At 49.4% G+C, this 9169-nt stretch overlaps 2 non-coding genes across 2 annotated transcripts; one reads left to right on the top strand and one right to left on the bottom strand.

Annotated features, from left to right (window-relative positions):
* Positions 1 to 6162: 6162 nt before the first annotated feature.
* On the top strand, positions 6163 to 6245 carry TRNAL-CAG (transfer RNA leucine (anticodon CAG)). The gene has a single exon. It is a non-coding gene; the product is annotated as a tRNA-Leu (tRNA).
* A 250-nt stretch (positions 6246 to 6495) lies between these two features.
* TRNAL-CAG (transfer RNA leucine (anticodon CAG)) lies at positions 6496 to 6578 on the bottom strand. Its single transcript has one exon. It is a non-coding gene; the product is annotated as a tRNA-Leu (tRNA).
* Between the last annotated feature and the right edge of the window lie 2591 nt (positions 6579 to 9169).

The following is a 9169-nucleotide window of genomic DNA, read 5'->3' as shown; positions in this document are numbered from 1 at the left end:
ACACGGATGTGGGCAGAGGGAGTATGCCAGGAGACCAGCCAGGGTTCTAACCCTCAGCCAGCGCCTCACCCTGTCCCCTTGCGCTAAGCAGTCAGCCTGCTGGAGAGGAAGCCCTGGGCTAAACAGGCCTCAAGCAGAAATCAAAAGCCTTTTAGCTGAAAGAAGCAGAGCAGATCGGGCCTGTGAGGGGACCTGGAGGTGCCTGAGCACCAGACAGGCACAAGGAGCTGATGTACCCATGCAAAGGGCTGAGCATGGGGGTCAGAGACAAAGAGGGGAACACAAGGGGTCATGGGGGCCACACCTGGAGAGGCTTCCTGAATTCCACCCTTGAAGGACAGAAAACCCAGGGGATTTACTCGGCCATCCGTCCATCCACCCAACCATCCGTCTGTTCATCCACTCCTGCAAGACGGCAGCTCCTGCTGTGTGAAAGGCACTGAGCTACCTGCTGGGAGGAACTGGTGAGCAAAATGGCCAAGACTCCTGCCTTTACCAAGCACAGAGCCTAGTAGGAGAGAGGCACGATGAGCAAAGAAGCCAGCAATGAGCCCAGGGGTTTCGCACCTGCAAGGAGGAAGCCAGCCAGAGCGAACGGGAGATAAGACGAGGGGCCAACTTAGCGGAGACGTCCGAGCCTACAGGGGAGCGATAAAAGGAACCAGTCCTACATAAGCTGCGGGTGGGGGGGAATGGCTCCACAGAGGGAATACCAGTGCCATGGCTCCAGGAAGGAACAGGCTTTTTGCACTGGAGAAACAGATGGGGGTAGAGGGCAGGATATTGGAGGCGAGGTTAGAGATGTGAGCCAGGCTAGCTCTAATGGGGCAGTTGGTTGGGGTCTGCTGTGGTTGTGGGATCGAGGGGATGGCACTATGGACACTCTTTCTGCAAAGTCAGTTTGATAGCTGAAAACTTGCCCCACAGTATCCACCATGGGCCAGAGACGGCATAGGGCTTTATTTTTTCTAGGCTAAGGCATAATTCTCTGCCAGCACTCTACCTACTCGGCGTGCATTAACTCTTTCATCTTTACAACAACTCTTTGAGGCAGACACTATTCCTAAATCCATTTTACAGCTAGGGAACTGAGGAAGCAAGGAGCAGAGAAGCTAAGGAATTCCTCTATGGTCACACAGCTAGCAAACAGCAGAGTGGTTTCAGAAGCCACATGCTGATGCACTCGGATTAAAACAGGCTCTGTGCCCCCTTGCTTATCAGAGTGGTGAGCTACAGGGTCTGCCCCATTCCTAGGGTTCTCTTTGTAGGGCGCCCAGAGGCTCTAGAGGCATGATAAGTGATCCAGAGGACTTGGAAGTAAGCTCCTGGCCTTTGGTCCATTCTGGTCACCACTGTCCACCTGACCCATTCAAAATCAGGAAACTGGGCCATCTACCTCTGTCTCTGCCAAGGCTGGACTTGGGTGGACTGAGCCGTTCCCATCCCATCAGTGATCCATGCCTGCATCATCCCCTTCACCCCTGGGCTCCCCACTCTGCCCAAACCAGGGCCTTGGCAGGGCTTTGCTGGTGGCGCCTGATGATTTCTGTCCCCCAACCTTTGCCAAGGAAACCAGAGCCTCAACACAAATACTTGGTCATTCTGCTTGGCCTGGTTTGCTGGGAAAAACCTACCCTTTCTTTTAAGACTCCTCCAAGAATAAAAACAGGAGTAAAAATAACATCACAAAGTCTCACTGGCCATTTGGCAACCTTCATTAGGGTATTTGGGTTTTGTTGTTGTTAAAGAAGACAATGTAAAGAAAAGCACCTATCACAGTTCTAGGCCCCCAGTAGTAGTCCAGAAGGGGTACTGAGCCAGACAAATCAGGCTCTAGTTATCTGCTGGGCAAATCTGGGTACGTTACTTGGCCTCTTTGAGCCTCATTGTCCTTCTCTGTGAAAGAGGAGCTGTGACAACCTATGTTGTGGTACTGTTAGGAACAGCAAGTGAATGGGTGTAAAAAAAGCATTCATAAAACTCGGTTTCCTGCCACTCTTATCCCAGGCAGAGGTGGTGATGTGTGCCAAGGTCACAGGGATGCTAGGATCCCCCTCGGCTGGCTGAGCACGGGCTTGCCAACTGGCCGCTAATTCCATCCACACTAACTGGGGCCGAGCACAGGAAGAGCCAGGCTGGGGCATCCCCAGATGCTGGTGGACTTCCCAGGCTGAGCTCAGGGGACTTTCCTCTTTCAGGTTGGACAAAGGCCTACAGTGGGGACTGGGTGAGGCCTGTCCCTCTACTGTCCACTGTTGATATCTAGGCTGCTGATAAGCAGGGAAAATGAGATAAACAGGATTCCTCCTTTCCCATTTTTTGGTCTTGGGGGCCTGAGGCTGGAATAGGATCCTAAAAGCCTTCCTCCAGGCCAGGAGTCTGGAACCTTAAAAGTGTGGAGGGGGGTGCCTGGGTGGCTCCATGGGTTAAAGCCTCTGCCTTTGGCTCAGGTCATGGTCTCAGGGTCTGCTCCCTGCTCTGCAGGGAGCCTGCTTCCCCCTCTTTGCCTACTTGTGATCTCTCTCTCTGTCAAATAAATAAATAAAATCTTTACAAAAAAAAAAAAAAGTGTGGAGGGAGGACAGCTGACCATCCACTCAAACCTGGAAGACAGGGCTGAGCAGAGCTCCAGCACTGATCCCCCTCCAGTGAGCACTTTCTCCCAGCCAGGCCCGAGGGCAGCAGGCAGAAAGGGGCTGACTTGGACTCCATCTCCAAAATGATACACAGTCAGAAAGGTTCGTGGTATAAGGCGTGGCAGGGTGGGGGTTGTTCCAGAGGCTTCTGGAGCTTCCAGAGGACCCTGGCAAGTCATTCAGACTGTCTGAGTCTGAGCTTCCTGCAATGGGGCAGGAGTGGGGAGCTAGCAGCGCCTGACTGATGCACTTGCCTTAAAGAAAAGTTGTATCTGGTAACCTGATCCCGCCATGGCCTTAGTGACTTTCTGTCCCATCCTGTGTCCCGTCTCTCCACATCTGCACCCCAACAAGCATACCAGCCAGCCAGCAAGACTAGTTCTTTTTACCACCAGAACACACCCTGAATCTTGAATTCAGCCACCTTTTGCAGTCTTCACTACCCTGGTCTAGCCACCTCATCTCTCATGGCCTTTCCCGGGGCTCTGATTTTTCTCTTGGCTTATCACATCCCCCCCTTCACACAGCAGCCAAAGGGATCGTTTTCAAAGGATCCAGTTAGGATCACTGCCCTGCTGAAAGCACTCCAGTAACACCATCACACAGAGTAGAAAATCCAAATTCCCCTCCCTGGCAACCCAGCCCTGAGAGACATAAACTTCAGCCTCTTCCATCCTTACCCTTGTCCCACCAGCTTGCTGTCCCTCCAACAGACCACACTCCTCCCTGCCTCAGGACCTTTGCATTGGCTATGCCTTCCATGAAGAATGCCACCAGCTTTGATCTAGTCTCTCCCTTTCAAATTCAGCATCACCTCCTCAGAGAGGCCCTCCCTTACCACGCTTCCTATGAGAGCTTCTAGTCTTTCTTGATCATGGTTAAAGGAGATTGTTTTTTAGGGTAAAATCACGATTCTCATAAAAGTATACAATGAATACAAGTCAAAGATTTCTTGCAATTCATTAATTTTGAGGAAACCAGTAAGATGTTACAACTTGTTGTTGTTGTTGTTGTTGTTTTTAATTTTATTTATTTATTTGACAGACAGAGATCACAAGTAGGCAGAGAGGCAGGCACAGAGAGAGAGGGGGAAGCAGAGCAGAGAGCCCAACACGGGGCTCCATCTCAAGACCCCAGGATCATGACCCAAGCAGAGGCTTTAACCCACTGAGCCACCCAGGTGCCCCATTACAAGTTGTTCTAAGGAGAAATCAAAGATACATGTATCGGGTGCTCAGGTGGCTCAGTCAGTTGAGCCTCCAACTTTGTATTTCAAATCAGGTCATAATATCAGGATCCTGGGATCAAGCCCTGCCTAGAACTCTGAGCTGGAGGGATGTCTGGTTAGGATTATCTCTGTCACCCTCTATCCCTTCTCCTCACTCTAATAAATAAATCTTTAAAGACACATGCATATTGGCAATCAGGAAGGATGAAATGAATTTATAAGTAGATGGGGAAAATAGTCAGTATCCAGGAGGCACTCATTAATTGCATTCCACCGCAACAAAATCCACTTACATCGCTATGGACAAGATTCATTTGTATGTAGAAGTCATGAAAAGCCCTATCAAATCAGATGGCCAGAAATGGTGCCCCAGCAGGATTGCTGGCTACCTTATAGGATACCTGGTTGCAAGTTTCCTAACACATCCTCTGTCTTGCAAGTATCAGCACCTGACCTTCTTTGACATTTTGCCATTCACCTCTGTCTTCTCTCTTTCCCTTCACCCCATGCTTGAATGTATCATGAGGACAGAAATTCTGTTTCTTAACAGCATCTAGAAGAGTGTGTGGCACATAGCAAGTGTTCCCTAAATGTTTGTGGATGCCCTTTCCAGTGTCCAGGGCAATTTGTATTTCAGGAGAAGACGCAAAAGAGGCCCTTGCTGGGGGCGCCTGAGTGGCTCAGTGGGTTAAAGCCTCCGCCTTCAGCTCAGGTCATGATCCCAGGGTCCTGGGATCGAGACCTGCATCGGGCTCTCTGCTCAGCAGAGAGCCTGCTTCCTCCTCTCTCTCTCTCTCTCTCTCTCTGCCTGCCCCTCTGCCTACTTGTGATCTCTCTCTGTCAAATAAATAAATAAAACCTTAAAAAAAAAAAAAAAGAGGTCCTTGCTGAACCCGAAGAAATAAATTCTGACACCCAGTGAGGAGGGGGCATTTGTGAAAAGGAAAGGGGATGGGGAGGTTCCTCAGCCGTTAAAGAATCAGGACCTCTGCATACCCGAGAAGTCGGACCACCCCTTGGTATCCTAAGCCCTAAGGGCCTGGAAAGGGTCCTGAGCTCGGGTTGGTAGGGAATGTTCCCTGCCTGAGGCTGCTCTGTGACACTGTCTCTGGTGAGTCAGAGGGCACTGCGGGACAAGCGTGACTCCACTACTCATAGTCTCTGAGTCTGTCCCCTGTCTCTGACTCCAGGGTCGAGGGTCCAGGGTCAGCTCACAGAAGTCACCCTCAGTCACCTTTCAGACCCAAGGTACACAGCGAGTCAGGGGCCCCGCCTCGACAGAACCTCTGTCTCCTGTCCCCCCTACTTCCCCCACTTCCTGCTCGCCTTTAGGAACTTCGTCTTCAGGGCCTAGGGACTGGGGGGAGGGGGAGCGGGTCCACGGGGGCGTATGACATCCTGGGAGGGTGGAAGTGCCCTTTTCCCTCTCGGAAATCCCCCGGAGAAAGGAGCCCTCGGGGCGCATAAGTCTTTTGGTCCCTAGACGGAACCGAGGACATGCCCAAGTCTGGGGTTATGGAGGCGCCCGGCGGAAGGTGCTGCGGGGGTCGGGACCTGCTTCCCACCGCGCGGGGGCGTGGGGACGAGGGGCGGTGGCCGGGGAGGAAACGTGAATCACCGCATGACAGAATCCAGGAAGGGGGAGGCGAGGGAAGGATTAATCCACAGACATTCCCTGCGCGCCTACTTCGAGCCAAACCCGGTTCGGGCTCTAGGGACACGGTCAGGAACACAGCGCGTATCCCGCTGTGTCGCTGCGGGACGCGGTGTGACTGCGAACCTGAATAAATGGCTGTAACACACAATGGGAAGGTGCCGTTTCGGCAAACGTGCGCAGGGAGAACGCGAGATGCGTGCTATCAGACCTTGGGAAATCCGGATTTCAACTGGTGCGGGCGAAAGCAGAGATCTCCCAGCCGGCGCGGGAAGGCGGGTTTGACGGCTTCGTGCAGGAAATACACAGGAAGTGTGGCAGATACGCCAGTCTCGAAGCCGACTTGAATTGTAAATGAATGCACGCCTGCATAAACTGTGCCCGTCGAAGGCACGCAAGCCTGCGAGTCAGAGTCCCCGATTCTCCAGCGCCCCGCGCGCGCCCTCTGCCGTCAGTCACCTCGCTGGGTCGGTCCCAGTCCCATTTCGCCCCGCCCCTTCGAGCGGGCGCGTCTTTCTAGTTGTTCCCAACACTCCGCGCGAAACAAAGCCCGCCCCCGCCCTCCCCACAACGCGGCTCTTCGCTACGCATGCGCACACTAGAGCTATTCCGAAGAGGTTTGCTTGCAAAGCTGGGTTGCAACAGTCAGGATGGCCGAGCGGTCTAAGGCGCTGCGTTCAGGTCGCAGTCTCCCCTGGAGGCGTGGGTTCGAATCCCACTCCTGACAAAGCTGTTTTGCTTTTCACCAACAGTTACAGATCTACTAGGTGATACTTTACCTTCGGAGAGTTCTATTTTAATCGCTTTACAAAACAAGTATTTCCTTTTTGACGGGCACTTTCTTCGTAATGACATTTATTTTACCTGAGACTGTAAAAAGAAAGCCCGGATCTATATCGCAGGTCCATTCTTAGAGTTGTCAAACATACGCAATCTCCTCTAAGGTTGCAACGAAAAAAAGAGAAAAAGTTTGGAATTGTCAGAAGTGGGATTCGAACCCACGCCTCCAGGGGAGACTGCGACCTGAACGCAGCGCCTTAGACCGCTCGGCCATCCTGACTTCCGAGAAAACGTTTGGAAGGACTAGATGTAGTTGCTATTTCCGTGCCACGTGGCTTGGAAACCAGCCAAGGCCTATGAGGTAAGCTGGCCACTCCGGGTCTGCACGGACGATCTTAGGCGTCCACGGATAAAAACGACCCGTGTTACCGAGACTTAACTTATTCTTTAAATGAGTCGGACTTTTTTTCTACGTATGAAATTAAATGGAAACTGAAGCCTTAGCAGAAAACGAAAAATCAGTTTCCCTGGCCATCGATCAAAAAATAATCCTAAAAATAAACAAAATGGAAACAAAACTATAGTTAAATTCTGGCCACTCGCCAAAGTTCGGAAGCTGATGTGCTATTATTTTTAACGACTGCCATTATCGGTGGCAAAGGTCGGGACTAAATAGCGGGGTGAGGGGGTGAGGGGGGCGGTGGTTTAGGCAATTCTTTTTGGAAAGGAGGTGCTTTGAGATGGACTTTGCCATGAACTCCTCGGGACTGGAAGCCGTGGGCTCGCATTCCACAACGTGTTGACCTGGAGCCGCATGCAGAGAAAGATGGCTTTTACACCTTTTTGATACACTGAGCAGGGGAAAAGCTGGAGGCTGTTTAATTTGGAGAGGAGACCATTTATGTGTCTACAAAAGCCTAGTTTGTACAAGGGGTTGGGATTGTGTCCGTCTGTCCTTTTTTGTTCCAGGAACTGGGGTTTGAGGTGGACATGCAATGGGTGGATCGTTACAGAGGAAGTTTTCCATAGGAAAAAAAAAAAGCTTGGGGGCGCCTGGGTGGCTCAGTCGGTTAAAACTTTGCCTTCAGCTGGGGTCACGATCCCAGGGTTCTGGGAGTGAGCCCCGACTGGGGTTCCTTGTTCAGCGGGGAGCCGGCTTCTCCTTCTGCCTCTACCTGCTCCTCCTGCTTGTGCTCTCTCACTCTGTGTCAAATAGATACATAAAATCTAAAAAAGAAAGGGAAGGAAGGAAGGAGGAAAGAAGGAAAAGAAAAGAGAGCTTGTTGGAAAGGAAACAGGGTGCCTGCCACTGGGAGTGAGGTCGGGGCCGCTGGAGGCACTGAAGACAAGGCTTGAGAAGCATCTTGGAGGAAAAGCCAGTGAGGGGATTGGAGAGTCCCTGTATTCGTGGGGCTCCACGCTGAATGTGAGGGGATATCTCATTGTGGTTTTGATTTGCATTTCCTTAATGATTAATGTTGTTGAGTATTTTTCATGTGCTTGTTGGCCACGTGTATATCTTATTTAGAGAAATATCTAGTCAAATCTTTTGCCCATTTTTTTCACTTTGATTTTGTGATTGAGTTGTAGGGTGTTCTTTGCGTATTCCATAAAGTAGCCCCTCGAGTCTGATATATGATTGGCGAATATTTTCCCACAATCCATAACCCACCACTTCATATATTGTATCCTTTGATGCACAGAAAATTTAATTTTTATATTGTTCAATTTATGTTTACTTCTGTTGCCTGTGCCTTTGGCATCATACCCTAGAAATCATTGCCAAATCCAAAGTCATGAAGATTTTCCCTGCATGTTTTCTTCTAAGAATTTTACAGTTTTAGACTTAATGTTTAGGTCTTTGTGTTGTTGCTTTAAAAAAAATTTTTTTTTTTTTTTAGGTAATTTCTACACCCAATGTGGGGCTTGAACTCAGGACCCCAAGAAAGGGTCACACTAACTGAGCCAGCCAGGCTTCTAGATCATTTTCACGTTAAGTCCAGTTTCATCTTTTTTTCCTTTCTTTTCTTTTTCTTTTTCTTTTTTTTTTTTTTTTTGCATGTGGACCTCCCATTTTCCCAGCTGTATGTTGAAAGCCTGCCTCTTTCCTACCAAATGGTTTTGACACCCCTGGTAGAATATTTGACCATATATGCAAGAGTTGTGTGCACTTTTAAAAAACTAAATATTTTCTTGGAATGGCCTCATTTTTAAAACTGTAATAAATGTATTTTGAGAAGACTGTTATAATAATATGGTTATAATAGGAAACTTGCATGCTTCCTCTTAAATAGAAAGTCACAATAAAAATAAGCTTAATGGGAACAAATCCCTGCCATTAAATTCTAACCAGAATCTTTGTTCACTAAAAAGAGATGAACAGAATTAGTTGTAAAGACATACCAGAGTGCCTGGGTGGCTCAGTTGTTAACCATATGCCTTCAGCTCAGGTCACAATCCCGATGGAACCCTGCATTGGGCTCCCTGCTCTGCAAGGAGCCTGCTTCTCTCCCTCTCCCACTCCCCCTGCTTGTATTCCCTCTCTTGCTGTCTGTCAAATAAATAAATAAAATATTTTTTAAAAAAATCTTGGGGCTCTGTTGGTTAAGCAACTGCCTCCAGCTCAGGTCATGATCCTGAAGTCCCAGAATCAAGTCCCTCATCGGGCTCGGAGTCTGCTGCTTCCCCTGACCTCTCTCCTCTCATGCTCTCTTTCTCTCTTTCTCATCCTCTCTCTCTCCCTCTCTCAAATAAATAAATAAATAAAATCTTTTTGTTTTTGTTTTTTTTTTGTTTTTTTTTAAAGATTGTATTTATTTATTTGACAGAGAGAGATCACAAGTAGGCAGAGAGGCAGGCAGAGAGAGAGAG

This window comes from Mustela nigripes, chromosome 17 (assembly GCF_022355385.1).
Source record: "Mustela nigripes isolate SB6536 chromosome 17, MUSNIG.SB6536, whole genome shotgun sequence".
NCBI lineage: Eukaryota > Metazoa > Chordata > Mammalia > Carnivora > Mustelidae > Mustela > Mustela nigripes.
The sequence above is the reverse complement of the archived record's forward strand: the minus strand, read 5'-3'. Positions and strand labels throughout refer to the sequence as shown.